The 18,421-nt window shown below is 38.0% G+C and overlaps 1 protein-coding gene across 8 annotated transcripts in view; it reads left to right on the forward strand.

Annotated features, from left to right (window-relative positions):
- LOC108149213 (nipped-B protein) overlaps nucleotides 1-18,421 on the forward strand; it is a 191,366-nt gene that overhangs the window by 136,826 nt on the left and 36,119 nt on the right. The gene's annotated exons all lie outside the window — the stretch shown is intronic.

Raw genomic sequence — 18,421 nt, forward strand, 5'->3', positions numbered from 1 at the left:
CCTTAATTCATAGGTTTTTAATAAATGCTCTGGCAATTCGTTATTTTTGAACTTAGCTAATATATCTGCTACCTCAGGGTCACGTTGTTGTTCAGAAATCAACCAGTTGTCAGTTACCTCGGTTAAATTAATGCGTTTTTCTGGAATTTTATTTTGACCATTATTTTTATCGGGCACTGGATTCCGGGATAAACAATCTACATGTGCCATACGATCACCCTTCCTGTACTCTATGTTAAAGTCAAACGATTGTTAAAATGCCCACCACCTATGTACCCTCGGCGTTAAGTCTAGCTTTGTGCGACTAGCCTTTAAGGAATTACAGTCCGTATATACGACAAATTTACGTCCCTGCAAGTAGTGACGGAAGTGTTTGATACCATTGACTACTGCTAGCGTTTCTAACTCGTACGAATGATATTTTGACTCAGCAGGGGATGTGCATTTACTATAATATTCTACCACATGGGGTTTGTCATTAATTTTATGCACCATAGCCAATCGAACTTGCATCGGTGTGCAATTCTATTGCATGTTTCGGGTCGAATATAGTCAACACAGGTGCCTGCGTCAAAACTGTTATAATTTTAGTCCTTATTTGCTCATGTTGTTGTTGCCAAGAAAAATCAGAATTTTTCTTTGATGTGAGTTGATACAAAGGCTTAAGCGTTTCCGAGAATATTGGAACGAACTGTCTAAAAACGAAGCCAATCCTATGAATTGTCGTAATTGCGACACAGATTGTGGAGGCGGTAAATCTAACAATGCTTTTACTTTACGCGTGTTTGGACCAATTTCTCCGTTACTTATCTCAAAACCTAGGTATTCTATGCGAGCTTTAAGAAAGGAGCACTTGGTTATGTTAAATGAAAATCCCGCTTTACTCAATGTTTCTAATACAATACGCAACCGTTCTAAACCTTCTTCTTTAGTTTCGGCTATAACCAACACGTCATCAATGTAAACGACAGCGCATGAGTGTGCCAGTGATCCCAATGCTCTTTTTATGGCCCTCTGAAAAACAGAAGGTGCATTTTTCAAGCCAAAAGGCATGGTCAAAAACTCGTACTGGCCCTCTGGAGTCACAAACGCGGTTCGTTCAATTGAATTTTCGTGTACTGGAATTTGGTAAAAACCACTAGCCATATCTAAGCACGAGAAATATTTTGCACCGCGAAGCCGGGCAATCTGGTCTGCGATAAGAGGCAATGGATACCTAACAGCAATGGTATTATCATTTAACATCCTGTAGTCCACACAAAGACGATCAGTGCCATTTTTACTTTTTCACTAACATCATTGGGCTGGCGAAAGGTGAGCAACTTGGACGGATAATATTTGCTTTTAACAACTCATCGATTTTACAACGCACCAGGTTTTTCTCTTCCTCGCCAAGCCTATAGGGACGTCGTTGCACTGTCTTTTGTGGATCTATTAACTTAATTTCCAACAGCCCTGTCGAGACTCGAGTTTTTGGTATTCCACTAATAAACCAGTCAGAGTAGCATTTTATTTATTTATTATTTTATTTATTTGTTAAGACAATTTTATCGGAATCAACTAAATCTGTATCAGAACTTATAATATCCTCGTAATCAGTTAAAGTCACCTTATCTATCATTTTCGTTTTATAAGTTTGAAATTTATCAGCGTCTATCATCACGACAAAGCCTTGGCTAAGAATCTCTCGACCAACTAACACATCGTATTTCAAATACTTGTCTAAAATTACGTGTAACAAAATCTCAAAACAGTATTGTTCAATATTTATATTGCATAAAACTTGTTGTGTGCTATAAATTGCATCGTTACTTATGCCATTGAGTTTTACAACATTATTAACTCTTTTCCCTTTAAATTTATGGGCGACACTTTCCTTGACCAGTGAGCATTCTGCACCGGAATCGAAACAAAATGGAACAGACTCACCGGATGCCTTTATTGTTCCAGAGGGTGGAGCTACTTCGCAGATATCCACTCGCTTTACTCTGGCCCTGCTGCAAACGTGCCCGACATTCGGCATATTTATGCCCAACCTTTCCGCAGTAGTTGCATTTCACCAGGGACGGAGATTTGAACTTTTTGCGGTCCGAGCCAGTTGCATCGTCTTCTATGCTACGCTTCATGAAGGAGTGTGCCTGCAACTGTTGTTGTAGCTCATTGCGAGTTTTTACATTGGTGGTAAAAATCCAGCGCGCCAACTTGCTGTCAACTTGAGCCATGTGAGCCAAAGTTACAGACACAGCTATTTCTTCTAAATCCTTGGCTTTCCATTTAGACATAAGCATCGTGACAATCCGGCTGCTGTATTCAGCAAAGCCTTCTTCTGGTTTCGGCCGACCCTTCAATACATTGAGAACCATGCCGGCAGAGGTTTCAATTCCAACAAAACGCTGAAGAAACAGTTCCCTGAACTGCGCCCAAGTGATACCGGCAAAGTATATTTGTGAAAGCCACTGTGATGCGGTGCCTTCTAATGTTTTACTTAGTGCTATCACCAGATTGCTACCTTGGAGAACGTTATCAGCAAATATAAGGTCCACCGTGCTACACCAAGATGAGGGCTCCACTCCAGCCACGTCAGGGTTAAATTTTGGTAAGGTAATGTGTGAAGCTTTACCATCGGATTGCGGCGCCTTTGGAGTCTGCATGTTTTCAATTATTTCCATCAGGTTGCGATTTTGCAGTTTCATGTGCATAAAGTTAGCAGTACAACTTTCAAAATCTAAACTTTTTTTTTTACCATAATTTGCCGTTAATTATCCGTAAATTATTCGTGAAAGAAAAAAATTTGCCGCTCAATTTTTTTAAAAGTTATCCAATGATATCAAGTTAGCAGTACACAAAATTAAACTTTAACTTTTCGAAAAATTTCTTTTGCAGGAATTTGCCGTTAATTATCCGTAAATTATTCGTGAAAGAATAAAATTTGCCGCTCGTGTTTTACTATTTTTTTTTTAAAACAAACCCTGTGTTCTGCTAACTTGATATCAAGTTAACAGTACACATAACTAAATTTTAACTTTTCGAAAAATTTCTTTTGCAGGAATTTGCCGTTAATTATCCGTAAATTATTCGTGAAAGAATAAAATTTGCCGCTCGTGTTTTACTATTTTTTTTTAAAACAAACCCTGTGTTCTGCTAACTTGATATCAAGTTAACAGTACACATAACTAAATTTTAACTTTTCGAAAAATTTCTTTTGCAGGAATTTGCCGTTAATTATCCGTAAATTATTCGTGAAAGAATAAAATTTGCCGCTCGTGTTTTACTATTTTTTTTTTAAAACAAACCCTGTGTTCTGCTAACTTGATATCAAGTTAACAGTACACATAACTAAATTTTAACTTTTCGAAAAATTTCTTTTGCAGGAATTTGCCGTTAATTATCCGTAAATTATTCGTGAAAGAATAAAATTTGCCGCTCGTGTTTTACTATTTTTTTTTTAAAACAAACCCTGTGTTCTGCTAACTTGATATCAATAATTAAGCAGCAGTTGAGGGGACGACCGCCACGGTAGGCGTGCCCATTACTACTTGCATACTACTTTTGATACTGTAACGACTTAATTTCTTTTATCTTGGGATCGTAAAGGTTTATTGGTCTCCTTAATTATAGACTTATCGCTGCTCTACTGCTTGCCTATATAACACCGACCTAGTACGTTTGGTCTCAGCGTTTTTTCCTATTCTAAGTGGCCGACCGACTATACCGCCTAATTCCTTACCAAGTGGGCAAGCTTCGTATGGAAGCTGTGCGTAACAACCGGGTCAAGGCAGCGTGTCAGCACTGAGCACGACGATATGCCGACGGCCGGACACATGGGCAGCCAGAAAACGATCGCGAAGGTGACTTCGAGGTACCATTGGCTGGACACGCACCGCAACATCAGGAATTATGTGCGGAACTGCGACAGTTTACGTACAAGTATAACAAGGCGGCTGGAAAAATGCTCTCCCATCGGTTATCAAATTGGACGGAAATAGTGCCGATGCGGGGGCAACCTCGGAAAAGCGAGATAGTGCTTACCGTAGGTTTTGATTACACAGAAAAGGTGAAATACCCGAAGAAAAACCCAAGAGGGTTAATAGGACGGTTAAAACAATGATTGCCCAGTTCACCCAGGAAGATCAGAGGGCATAGGTTGAGAACTTGCCGGAGTTGCAACTGGTCGCAAATCAACGGGATACTCCACGGGAAAAGTTAAAAAATATCGTTGGATCCGAGGTACAAAGGACCATTAAAAACAGTGAATTTCAATTCCCCGGTATAAATTGGCGTAACGTAAACATCGGTAAGGAGAGAACTAAACACGAAAGCCAGCTTAAGCCGCAAGCCACATAGGAGCAACCTCCGACTTAAAATAAAAAAGAGTCCCTCGCATCGAGGCGCATAGTACCCCAAGCATACAGCCAGGTATTCCATTGTGCCCTGGCGAATAAACAGGCTTAACACGATGAAGATCTAATAAGAGAGAATTTTCTTTTAAAGTGGGACAAAATCAGCTATTGCCTGATCTGTGGTTGCTGTTGTGTTTTCAAAGCATAGCGAAGAAGGATAAGTATTCGATTCACGCATAGTTTTAACAACGATATAAAACGACTTAGGGTCCTGCTAGAAATGCAGCCTACTACGGTTTATATAATTTTATAACAAATCTTGACTGAGCACTTAAAAATCTAGAAAAAGAGATTGAAAACCGGTTTGTTTATATTTATCATAAAGTCTGGACTTTGCATTTCTTTGCTGTCTGCTCGTTGCTGAGCCGAGGTGGTTTGTTGGAGATCGACTGATAGCCTCAGAAAGTCTGCATTGCTACCACAATGTCGATTGTTACATCGAAAGTAGGATGAAATGGATCTTCAGGTTGCGTAAGTGGTGCTACTCTGGACCGATTTGTTACAAAACATAGATTAAGTAAGCGATTAAGTGAATTTCGAACATGCTTTTCTTGTGGTAAAGATAAATCAAGCAACTCTTCGATAAAGTCATGTTGTGCTATAGGTAGTAAGACATTCGATTTTTCCTGTGTGAATCACGTAACTTCTGGTAAATTAAAATAACCTAGAACTACCAGCTGATCCATATCGGAAAATTTTTAAGAGACTTATTTGATAGCGGAAATATGATTAAAATAATCCGAAAGTTTAGACCATGGCGGAATATAAGAGCATGTTATATAAACAAAGCAACCAGAGAACGATAACTTTATGCAAATTATTCAATATTTTTAAATGCCTCAAAATATATTTCTTCTGACGTGAGGTTGGAGTCGACGACAATAAGTACTATACCGTCCCGTCTAGATGGACGGTCAAGCCTATAAGTTGTGTATGTCGGAGATGGCTCATTTATTTTCATTTTTCGGACGCAGCAAGTTCTGTTCGTATCAGTGGCGCGATCGTAACTGAACTCGCTACGCACATTCCAAGTTATTTCACAAGTTTTGCAAATCATAATGCTATCTCTTTTGTACACCCCTACGAACAGACCTTACTCAACAGCAGAGTATGTCTCTTTTCCTGAGCTGTTGTGCGTTCTGAAAACCACCGTTAGCGACATCGTGTCGCCACTCAAAATGTACATGCATGCACAATGGTCAAACTAACCATTCTATGCCACACATATACAGTGGGCAAATTAATCATTCTACGACATGTACATATCTGAAAAAACTTCGGAGCTTAGAATATTCGGCTTTAACCAGGTTTCTGTAAACACAATAATAAGGGAAGCAATAGAAAAGCTTGATACGCAAGTCTTTTGAAGGAGTGAAAAAACTAGGTGTGAAGAAGGGAGGAGCTTGTCCTGACAGTCAGAAAGCATTGTTTCACACACATCAACGCAAGATATTTCCGTACCAAACGAGAGTTGACTTTTCGTAGGCCCAAATTGTCTTTCACAAATCCTTCTTATATTCCGAATATCTCAGTAAGGTCTCTAACAGTCAACCGACAATTTTTGTGTACTAATTCCTTCACTTTATTGACGCCTTGCTCATCTCAATGGTCGTCCGGAGCGCTCCAAGTCATCAACACGTTCTCGACCCTGTTTGAAGTTTTGCACCACTTATAAATATTTTTCTGTGATATGGCAGAATCACCCAAACCCTTGCGCAACATCCTTAACGTTTCCGCAGCCAAAATTTCATTCCGCCAACAAAATTTGAAGGCACTATTTTGCTCAATTAAATCATACATTGTAAAAATCGAAAAATGGAATCTTGGTTGTTTGGTAAACGCAAGCGTTCAGCAAATAACTGGTAATGACATTGACATTAATAATAATTTTCAATAGTTATTCTAAATCTTTTTTATTCGATAGAGTTTTATTTAACAGTGATTCGTTTAGATTGTGCAATGCAAGTTCAGATCGCGATGACAATTCCGGACCGACATCCTCAATTTGCAGTTGTAACGAAAACGCACGATCTATATACGTATCTAAAATACTCAAACGACAATCCAACTCTACAGAGTTATTTTTATTTTGCACGGTTTTAGCTATACTATTTATATCATTTTCAAATGAATCCAATTTTCTCATAATATTTTCTGAATCAGCTTCTTCTACAATAGAAGTATTGCTGTCAGAAGCTCGGCGACGTTCAGACATTTTTAAGAAAATTACAAAAAAATTGATTTAAATATTTTTCAAAGCTATAATTGTTGAAATGTTCCACAGTAATTCTGAACCAAATCACTAAAACCAATCGAACTCCATATGAGTGATCTCCAATTAAATAAGTGAAGTGTTATAAAAAAAATAAATGTTATTTATTAGTAACTCCGAAATAAATCACTGAAACAAATCGCACTCAGTTTGAGTGATGTCCAATTAAATCAGAGCAGTGTTATCCAAAATAATTTTTAATTATTTCACAAAGTTTTAATTCTGCAAAATGTTCCACTGTAACTCCGAATTAAATCACTGAAACTAGTCGAACTCAGTTTAAGTGATCTCCAATTAAATGAGCGCAGTGTTATCCAATATAATTTTTAATTATTTCGCAGAGCTTTTATTACATATCCACAATGCTCAACTGTCACTCCAAACCAAATCACTTAAAAAGAGCTCCATGTAGTTCGAACATAAGAGTGACTTCCGATTAGACGAGCGCAATGCAAACAATGAGTGAAAAACTACCATACAAATCACTCAATTTTTTTGATGTAAATAAGCTGGGCTTAGCTGCTGTCAAGGGGTTTAAATATCTGTGTACAATTATGTATGCAGCCACAGCAAAACGAAACTGGCACAAAATTCTTTTCCTGTGACACTTTTTGCTGGTACTTGCGAATTAGCGGTTATATTTTTTTTATTAAGTTTTTACCTTATTTATTTGATGCCAACTAATTTTGTAATAGGGCATTCTCACTCTCAAACCAATTTTCGCGATGAGGGCTTTTAATCCAACCAAATTTTCCAAATGAATGCCTCTAACGATATGGCTTCAACCAAAAATCCAACGGCTCCAACGAAATGGGTCCGACGAAAATGTCCAAATGTCCACACTGGGGGCGCCAAAATGTTTGTGCAAATCAGAACTGCCGATATGGCAATTTATTTTCCAATAATAAGTCGGACAAACGAGAACAAAACTTGTGGACACCTTCGGTTTTAAATTGAGAGTGCCTCACTCAAATTTATTCAAGCTCTTCTAGAACCATTGATTAAATTTTCAAGTTACAATAGTGGTTCTCGCGTGTGCGAGTGAGCGAAAGCTCTTTCTCATACAAGAGAAAAGAATAACAAATATAAAGTTGGAGCATCGACAGTGGCAGAGCGCCGGCAAAATTTTGTTTGCGTTTATTTCGAACTTTGCTAGACGAAGCATTTGTGATTTATTTATTTTTTTTTTTCTTTCGAACATGACGCGATGGAAAATGCAGGGAATAAAATTTCAGTACTGAAGGCTTCAATCTGCATGTCAAATACCAAATCTCTAGCTTTTATAGTTTCCGAAAACTCGACGTTCAAACGGACAGACAGACATGGCTATATCGACTCGGCTATAACTTTATAGGGTCAGAAACGCTTCATGCTACCTGCAGAGACTTCGCCGACTGTGGTTGCGCCCGTAGGCCAAAATTAAAAAAATCGACAGTACCAAAAATTATCGATAAGTATACAAATTGTCTCAAAAATAACCAAACTTCTTAATGGCAAACCGGATTTTTCTGGAAATCTAACGGGACGGCGTTACTTTAGCATTTCGTCAAAACAAAGTTTCACTTTAAAGTGGTCAAACGTTCGCAAGAGAGGTAGATTTAGTGTATTTTAAATTAACTTTAAAGTTTCAGGTATTTACTTTAACAAGTTATTTTTGTGAAATTTATCTGTTTGTTATTTTTTGTGTATATTGATTATTAATCCTTTATTTATGTATTATGTGAATGTCATTTTCATGTTTAAATAGACTTTTAGATATGTTACCCCCGATCCCCCCTTTAGGAGTGTTCAGTGTATTTGTCAATTTTTGAAGGTAATAAAAACGTTAAGTGTAGCTACTAATTCTTGCTAATTTGTGTGTATTCATTAATAAACTGATGCTGTCTTACTGTTTTCAAGTTCAAATTTGCGACGCAGTCTGCTGCTCTTCCTTTACTTTTGTGATGTTTCTTTTGTGTTCGTCATTTGTGTTGTGTAGAAAATTTTGGATATTCTTTTTTTCGCTCATTTGTATGTTATCATTTTCTATAGGCGCTTCTTGTAACTGCGAATTTTCACGTATGTACATCTTTGATCTTTGGTGCACAGAAGAGGGCAAAAATGCCGATAAAACTCGAAAAGTGACTACTTTGGTAGAAGAGAGCATTAAGAACAAGGGATACGCAGTTGACATGATATCACTTAAGAAATGCATTAGGCACATTTGCAAAAAAATTATTGCCTACAGTGAATACAAGCAAAAGTTTTCAAACTATAATGACGATGATAGAAGTCTAGACCATTATCTACACGCTATTGTAGGCCAATCAGACTTCAATTTAAAAAGGAAGCAGCCATTCTATCCGTTGAAGAAGAAGTCTACTTCAAAAATAAAATACACTACTTAATGCCAACCGAATTTCAAATTCCCGAGAAAAAATTATTAATAAATTATGACCTGCACCTTACTATGGTGGATGGTAAAGTGTGCAACGCGTTAAGCAACACGTCGTCTATGAAATGCTTTATTTGCGGTGCGAAACCCACCGAAATGAACGATTTGGAAAAAAAGTTAATAAAAAGTATGTTGAATTTGGCTTATCACCACTTCATGCTTTAGTTGAGTACTTTTTTCACATTTCATATAAGTTGGAAACAAAAATGTGGCAAAAAAGATCAGCAGAACAAAAGCTTAATGTACAGCAAAGAAAAGAACGAGTCCTCGCGGAGTTTCGCAATAAAATGGGAATAATTGTGGATAAGCCAAGAGACGGAGGCAGAAGAACTTCCAACGATGGAAATACAGCCAGGACATTTTTTGGTAACCCGAGTGTGGCATCTGATATTACAGGCATTGATGAAAAAGTAATAACTCGATGCGCAACGATATTGCAAGCCTTAGCATCAGGATATTCCATAAATACTACAAAATTTGAAAGCTATGCGTTGGATACTGCTAAGAAGTTGATAAAAATATATCCATGGTACTATCTTCCACCAACAGTGCATAAAATTTAAATTCATGGTGCGAAAGTAATCGAGCACTTTAGAGCACAATCGCTGTCAATTGGAGAGCTGTCAGAAGAAGCTGCGGAGTCGAACAACAAAGAAATAAAGAAGTGCCGGCTGCAACATACTCGGAAGATGTCTCGCATACTGACAAATACAGATTTAATTAATACACTTCTGTTGCGTTCAGATCCTTTTATAACAAGTCAAAGAAAACTACCAAAGAAAGACAAATCAAGATTGATTTTCTCTACATTTGATTTATTAGAAGATATTTGTTAAATTTTGTTTTTTTGTACTGAAATTAAAATCTAAATGATTTTGTTTTTGTTTTTTATGATTTAAATACATTGAAAGAACTAGAGAACCTCATTTGTTTATGTTTCGAAAAGCTTGTGGAGAGGGGGGATAGGAGTTACGCTTTCACAAATTTATACTGAAGATAATTTAAATATACATATCTTGGATGCTAATAATGAAATTTTAGCACTGTAACTTCACTGGAAGTATCTTTGCGCACCATCGCCATATAAGCCATACTAAGGTGCTATGTGAGCTATAGGATAGAGTCTTCCGATGTAGCCAATTTTTTTTAATTTTTTTTATTCTATATTCTCAATATGTTTTTTAGATTTTTGAAGAAAATTTCATAACGATATCTCAACGGGAAATATTTATGGCCGCGGCTCCATACAAGCCCAACCATTGTGCAATGGTGTAGCCAGACGTTTAGCCAGACGGCTCGTGTGATCAAGCAAGCGATCTCTGTATCGATTTGAATAGCTAAAAATCGTATCCGTTACCTTCGGTGTGTGTGTCCTGCAACAACAGGCGATTTTGGACATAACTGTGCCACTTCACCCCCAATATCCTCCTGAGCGCCTTTGATATGCACGTACGCTTTTAAGAGATATATCAGAATCAGTGCCCCAGCAAGTTATTCCCCAAGTTAACATCGGAAGGACAATGGCCCTTTAGGCTAAAGGGATATACTGATACCTGTTCAGAGAAGCCAGTCCATTCTGTCCAGTTTTGATCTTGCTGAGCCACACACCCGGTCAATTTGACCCTTCCAACAAAGGCGACATTCCAATGTTACACCAAGGTGAAATACCTTGCCTATCCTGGGCAGGTGGTTAGTAGTTTCATAGTTTGGCTGGCTTAGTGTGGCTAATACATTTTGACGCGAATCACGCGCTGGCAAGGGCTGACTTCATGATACAGAAGGACGCAAGGTAAACCAAACCTCATCAGCCGGGGGAAAAACAGGTTTAAGGACACACTTTAAATTGGGCTACCGTTTTTCAATCGCCTCTTAATATGCTGGTCATCGGCGGGAGGAAGCACTATGAGCCACAGTTTACGCATTTAAACTGCTCTTCTATCGTAGCCGGAGTTTTCTCAAGTGTCTGACATACTTTGTCAAAAGTTTTTAGAATGCCTGAGTTCTTGACACCGGAAACACCAAGCTCAGACATTGGATCTTTAGCCATTGTATCATCGTCATAATCAGACAGAATAGCAAAGGTATTGCTCTCTTCGAAAGTAGGTAGAACCTCTTTCGTTTAAAGGAGACTGTTGAGAGATCGAAGCAAAGGCGGCAGCTTGAGGGCGTTTTTGATTGCCAAAAGGCTTATCAGCGAAGTCTTATTCTTACTTTCACCGCTTACGTCCAGATTTCATATTTTCATAAAGTTATTTACCTGAGTCAGACGCTCTTTTTATGCAGCATTTTTACTAATCTAATTGGGAGTAATACGTTGTTTGTCCCGTTCAAGGATGAAGATGAGCGAAAGTGACAAACTAAAAATGTTTTAAGATTGAGTTTTGAGCCCGGGTTGGTAAAAATTTTATTTATTTTATTTTATTTTTCGGTGTCTGTTTGTCAGTTTCAAACATTTTAAGACCTTGTTTTGTTTCTGTTAGAAAAGTTTATTCTACGACTTTTTGAAAAACTAACTTATTTAGCGGGAAATCGACAAAAATAGCTAAACTTAACACTCCGCTTACTTCTAAACAAGTAAAGTTATTGTCAAATGCTAATCACGCAGCTTTAACACAGTTGGTCTAAATAAAAAACTTAAAAAACAAATTTATATTTATATATATATATTTTTACTACTTTGAAACTTATCAAAAATTGGTAGAACTGATTTCGGTTTAACTTTGTACGTATATAGTCCGTGAGATTCCTCAACTTTTGATATATAACAAACATGCTGATATAATAAATGCCTGCGCAGTCAAAAAACCTGGATGAAGCGGTCCAAATAGGAACATTTAAAAAGTGAGCTTGCTTAGTCGAATGCTTAATCATTTTTGTCACAAAATTTAATATCAGATATTATATATGTTGAAGTTGTGATTGTTACAACTTTTTTACCTCGTAAGGCTTGATATTCAGGCTACTAAAATTGCTACCAAAACAAAACACTTTTTATAAAAAAAAGGGCCCAAACATTTTGTTGGCAGATTTTTGTCTTGGTCTTTGGCCAGCGGTACTCAGCTTACCAAAGACAAAATACTAAAAATACTGCTCAAGATATAATTTATTGGGCTATCGACTGTAATAGATATGAATCCGCCAGTCTTTGCTTTGGGTTAAATCCAAAAATAAATTTTAAAAATCAAAAGCGCGCCAAATCTTTCGTAACCGATGCCAACATTTGATTAGTATTTTGCGTTAAAAGTCACTAATTCGAAACAAACTGACAAAACCGCGGTCAAAGAGGATTGGAAAGGCATAGCCCGCACTTTGGACAAAACTGGCAAACTAAATGCTCAATTAAATAAATAACAATTATATTGTCCTCATCATAAACCACGTATGTTGTAGCAACAGCAGCCAAAAGCATGAGTTTCTATTCGTAGTAATAGTTCTAATACATGTTGACAGTTAAATTTTTTGTTAACACATAAATAAAATAGCAGAACACTCAATAATTAATTGAGCGAAAGTGGTATTTTTATTTTGGGAGCTCTTTTTGTAGCCTTAATACTGGGCCTTAAGAAAAATTTTTGTTTGATATACAATCAATTGAAAAGCAGAAAAGTTATAATTTTTCTTATGTATATTTCCGGTTGTTCCTATTTGAACAGTAATTTATTAAATATTAAACTTATTTTTTACCTGCAATAGAATCTATTCGATGTGGTATATATTTCTAACCTATTATAAGTAACGAAAATGATCTTTGTCAAAGGCAAACGATCATGCATGACAGAGAAGAACAATGGAAAAATGTCTTTTCCATTGTTATTTTCTCTCATGTATTGTTCATATTCAACATGTTCAAAACAGAGAGACTAGTTTGCGTTGAAACGGACCTGCTGACAGACAGACGGACATCGCTAGATCGACTCTCCTAGTGTTGCTGTTCAATTGCCGTAGTTTGACTCCTTTCATCTTTAAAAAATTCGATTTGAAAATTCGCGAATAATCGTAATATAAATGACTGCTATAGTATATGTTCAACCGATTAACATAAAATCTCCAGGGCTATGTTCTTAGCACTATAAAAACATCACTTACGGCAAAAAAAACAGCAAACAAATATATTCAAATAAAAAAACAGCCAAACTTGACATTTTGACCTGATTGTTTCTATTGCAGCAAAATTCGATTGAAAAAAGTGTTCAATCTTTAGCTTTTAAATCGAGATCGGTGACTGTATAGAAACAGTCCGACATGGCTATATAAGCTCTGCTACTCATTGTTACAGCCGGCCATTAAAACGAAGTTTCTAACAGCATTTGATTTGAAACGATGGTTTGTTAAATATTGAAAATATATTCAAAATTACAAATATCTTTAAATAATCTTCTTCTCTTTTCGAGGCTCGTGCTGCAACTGCTTGTCGATAGTTGCCTCTCTTCGTGAATGTACATCGATTGTTGGTAAAATGTATAGTTCAGCCCATTGATAATCTTTTAGAACAAATTAATAAGTATTAAAGTTATAATTAAATTTCAAATTGCTTTACTGGGGCGGTAATTTTCCCCCCACCTAAACTGCTACAAGGATTTACTTTGATTTCGGTAAAACGTCTAGTACAGCTATTTTTGTTGCTGGCCGGACCATAATTCCGTGTTGAGTTCTTATTGTAGCAGATCGGACTTGACCATCTTTAGCTGTGGTTACTTCTGTAATATGTCCCTTAGGCCAAAGGTTCCTTGGAAGATTTTCGTCTACTATGATTTTGATGTCTCAAATGCCATCGGGGATCGTTTTGGGAACCATTTGGACCGCCTAGTGATAATTGGCATATACTCCTTTACACACTTTTTCGAGAACAGATCAGCTAATTTTTGTGCCAGGCACCAACATTGTCTTGGGCTCAACTCAGTTGTGAGTGTTGGTTTGTAGCCATCTGCCGATCCCAACAGTAAATGGTTGTGCGTCAATGCGTCATCGTCTTCTGCTCCAGGTCAGTGGGCGGGAGTTATTTACGAATTCTACACTTAACAAAGCATTCCTTAGGCTTTCGTCGTTGTAGTTGGAGTTCGGTGAAATCGACTTAATAACCAGTTTAATGGAACGAATTAGGCGCTCCCAGGCTCCGCCCATGTGCGGAACGGCTGGTTGATTGAAGCGCCGCCTGATCTGGTCATATTTGATGACAAGATTCCCAAAGTCAATGTTCTTTAGCTCCTCCTTGACGATCTTCTCTGTTGCTCTAAAATTTGTGCCATAGTCCTAAAATATTTCCTTTGGTGTCCAGCGGCGGGACATAAAGTTATTTAGGCATATTACTTATGAGCTAGTGTCAAGGCTAAAGGCTATTTCTATATGGACGGCACGTAGAGTGAGGCATGTAAAAATAACGCCCTAGCGCTCCTCCTTATGTCGGCCCACGGTTACCAGTATAGGCCCAAAACAATCCACTCAAGTGTATGTAAATGTCCTTTCGAAACTAGCGATTCTGGCTGGAGGGAGTGACGACATCTGTGGTGGTTCCGGGATTGCAGAATTATTCTTGCATCTTTGACACGATTTTCGAACCGATTTGTATATGATTCGCAACTGATAACTGCCCTAGTGAAGCATACTGTGTTTTTTCTTGTGAAAGTCTTTTACTATAAGATTTGTAATGTGATTGTGCTTTGGCAGTACGATCTGGTCTCTGTTTTGATTTATAGAATCCGCCCGGCCTTGAGTACGTGCTATTTTCGCATTATTAATGTATACGTTCAAGCCGATTAATGCGCTTGGTTTTGTTATGTTTTGGCTTGATTGAAGGGTGTCAAGTTCTGTTTTGAAGCCATCCTGCTGCGCTTTCCTGAAAATAATTTTTTTGCCTACGTTAGTTGCTCAATCGAAAGGTGTCTTGTTATTTTTTCAGCTTTGCATCTAGTTTATTTTTTCCAAAACATACCAAGGACTTTCTCTGCATCTCTGAGCTCCTTTTCCGGTTGTAGGGTAATCGTGTCACCCAGCAAATGCTTCAGAACTTCAGGGGAGTTAAATTCCTTATATTGAAGCTTCCTGCGGCGTGTATTATGAACCTCTAAGGAAACCTTGATTGCTTCTGTATCGTCGGTCAGACTGTCTATGTAGTCGTCGACACAGTGTGCTCCAGTAATAGCTTTAAAGGCTCGGGGACTCTTCAGTTTATACTCCTCCGCGTTCTTGTCTCGCACGTAATGAGCAATGCATGGAGCGCAGGATATACCAAAAGCCATTGCTTTCATTACAAATATCCTTGGAGCTCTATTTTTTTTGTTAAACCATATAAATCGCTGAGCGTGCGAATCTGCTTCCTGGATACGAATTTGGTGGAACATTTGCGCAATGACACCGCAAACGGCTATTTTTCCAACCACAAACACCATTAAAACTTCAGTGAGGGGATGCAAAAGCTCGGGACCCGTGATCATGAAATCGTTCAGTGACTTTCCGTGAGATTTATCTGCTGCATCCCATACAAGCCTAACCTTTTCTGTTTTATTTGGGTTGTGAATGATAAATATCGGAAGGTACCAAACGCGCTCATGCTCTTGTATAGTCATTTTGGCCCTAGACATCTCGAGAGCGTAACCCTTCTCGAGTAAATTTTTGATCCGTAGCTCAATCTTATCATACAAGTCAGGTTCCCGGGATATTTTTGATTTCAGACAGTCCAATCTTATACACTTCGACGCAATGGGATCGTTCCACTTTCCTTCTCGTAATTGGAGAGGAACAGCAAGCTTTCAATTATTTGTGCCAATCAGAAGCACTAGTTCAGCACTTGAATAAGACTTTTAGGGTATTCCCTTTAGGTGCGGGTATTTGGCGGCTAACTCACTTACATTGACAGTTTGTCTTGGTAGGCCCAAATTTTTGGACGTCTGCTCCTGAGACTCGAATATTAAAGCGCACAGAGTTCCTTTCCATTCTGGTGGTTTGATTAGTCCACTGCATACATATTTGGTCAAGACTGCCGCGTAAGTTACAGCTCTTGAAGAATGCTTCGTTAATGAGTGTCACCAAAGATCCCTCGTCTAAGAAGGCGAAAGAGTCAATGATAATATTGCTGCAATGAACTTTTATGGGCACAATTCGATAATATTGCTCTCCGTCAGGGGACTTGGCTTGGTGAGATGCAACGACATTATTAGTCTACCTCACCTTTATGGAGCAGAGAATAATGTCTTGATTCACATCCTCCGATCCCACACGGCCTAGTTAAGAAGCATCTTCTTCAATGGCGCTTTAGGCACTTAAAGCACAGCCGATTGTAACGAACAACTAGCTCCTTTTCCTCATCGGGGAGATTACGAAACCCTTCACACTGTGCGACTTGATGCTGTGTACTTTGACATTTGAAGCAAGGCGTGTTCTCAAAGCTGTAGGCGTGTGGAGGTTCATCCGATTCGGTGTGTAGTGGCCGTTCGGTGTTGTAGCTGGTGTGAGTGTGTACGTCATTTGGTTTTAAGTACGGCGTTGAAACCACGGTGGAGACGGCTTCGGCGATCTTGTGTAACCAATCACTAAAAGGCTTTACGTTTCCAATGGATCCGTCATTTGGGTGCATTGCCCAAGTCAATTTATATTGATTTGGGAGCTTGGCAACTAACTCCTTTACAAGTATAAGGATATTGATGCGAGCGTCGAGTTTGCATGCTTCCATCGTAGCGCAGATGTTGCGAACTGCCAACTGTCATTGTTTATGGATATTCTCCTTGCTTTGTCGATAAGGCGATCCAAAACTTAATGGGGACGGCCGAAAAAGGTCTTTAATGTGCTTATGACCTCGGGGACCATTGTTGGCAACAAAAGCTTGTCTGTCACTAGGTCGTACGCCTTTCCTTTAAGACAACATTGCGGCCGTAACATGTTCTCTACATTTGAGAAGACAGCCACAGAGGGGCTGTTCTCAAATGCGCTTATAAAGGTGGGCCACTCGTCTGGTAATTCTGCGGAAGTAGGTCACTAGGTCGTACGCCTTTCCTTTAAGACAACTTTGCAGGCGTAACATGTTCTCTACATTTGAGAAGACAGCCACAGAGGGGCTATTCTCAAGTGCACTTATAAAGGTGGACCCCTCGTCTGGTAATTCTGCTGGAAGTATTTGGCGTGCTGATAGCTGAGCGCTGGTTGGACCTTATTGTTAGGTTACAACGTCATGTTTGCGCCACACTGCTGTGCAAGTTTTTCATGCTTTTTCTGGATGTGTTGATGATTGGAGCCTTTGAATAATTCGAACTCGTTTTGTCAATCTTTACCTGAGCTACGTTGATTTGCTGCAAGTTGTTTTCCACGATCTGCATCGGATCCGGATAGTCTTTTAATTGTTTTTAAGGAGCTAATGGGCTAACTTCTTGGCCTTGTGCGGCTGCACCTTGCGGTACCTTACTGGTGGTGTCTACATCTTTTAAAGTGTTGTTGGGTGTAATTTGCTCGCAAGTAGGGCAGGCCAAGCCTTTATCGTCACTTTCCTCGCGCACGCAAGCATAATGATACCAAGTCTTGCAATTTTCACATTGCACTCAAATAATGTCGGTAACGGGTCGATCTTTTTGCAAACGTCACATAGGGCATTATCGTAATCGCGATGAACATCGATTGATGCCAAAATGTATCGTTCAGCCCATTGATAATTTTTTAGAAAAAAAATAATAAGTATTAAAATTATAATTAAATTTCAAGTTGCTGTACTGGAGTGGTAACAGTCATGATGATCAATAACATATATACTTTATTGGGTTATTGGGTTGGAAATGTCTCTTTTACCGCGTTACAAATTTTTGAACAACTGTATGATATCCTCTGCAAGATTTTTAAAATTATTTTTAAATTTTTTTATTAAAATTAAATATAATAAATCATTGGCGAAAAATTATAAAGTTGTCTTCGAATAATCAGAAGTTATTAAATAAGGAGTAAGTGCTACTTTTCAAAAAGTTTCACCTTTGCGATGTTTTGTTTCAGTGGTTTTTATCAAAAATTCTATTTTTGAACCTTTAGAAACTTCTACAAGACTTTAAAACTGTTCAAAACCATTTAAATAGTCTATGTAAAAAGACAAAATGGTTTTCTGACGGCCACTTTAGGGAGGGGCATTCTGGTGTAGAAGTCTAAAATGAAGGAATTTTTTCAAGTAAGATAAAAAAGAAATGAAAAACATTTTTAATATACAATTTTTTATATAGTTTTTTGACATTTTAAGAATATTTGTAATAAAATTTTTTTTTAATCATTGTTCGTCAATACTAAAAAAACTGCTGACATGATTTCAGACCTTGTAAACAAATTTTACATTACTAAAGATGCCTTTTT

The sequence above is a fragment of the Drosophila elegans genome, unplaced genomic scaffold (genome assembly GCF_018152505.1).
Source record: "Drosophila elegans isolate 14027-0461.03 unplaced genomic scaffold, ASM1815250v1 contig_1, whole genome shotgun sequence".
In the NCBI taxonomy this organism is placed as follows: domain Eukaryota; kingdom Metazoa; phylum Arthropoda; class Insecta; order Diptera; family Drosophilidae; genus Drosophila; species Drosophila elegans.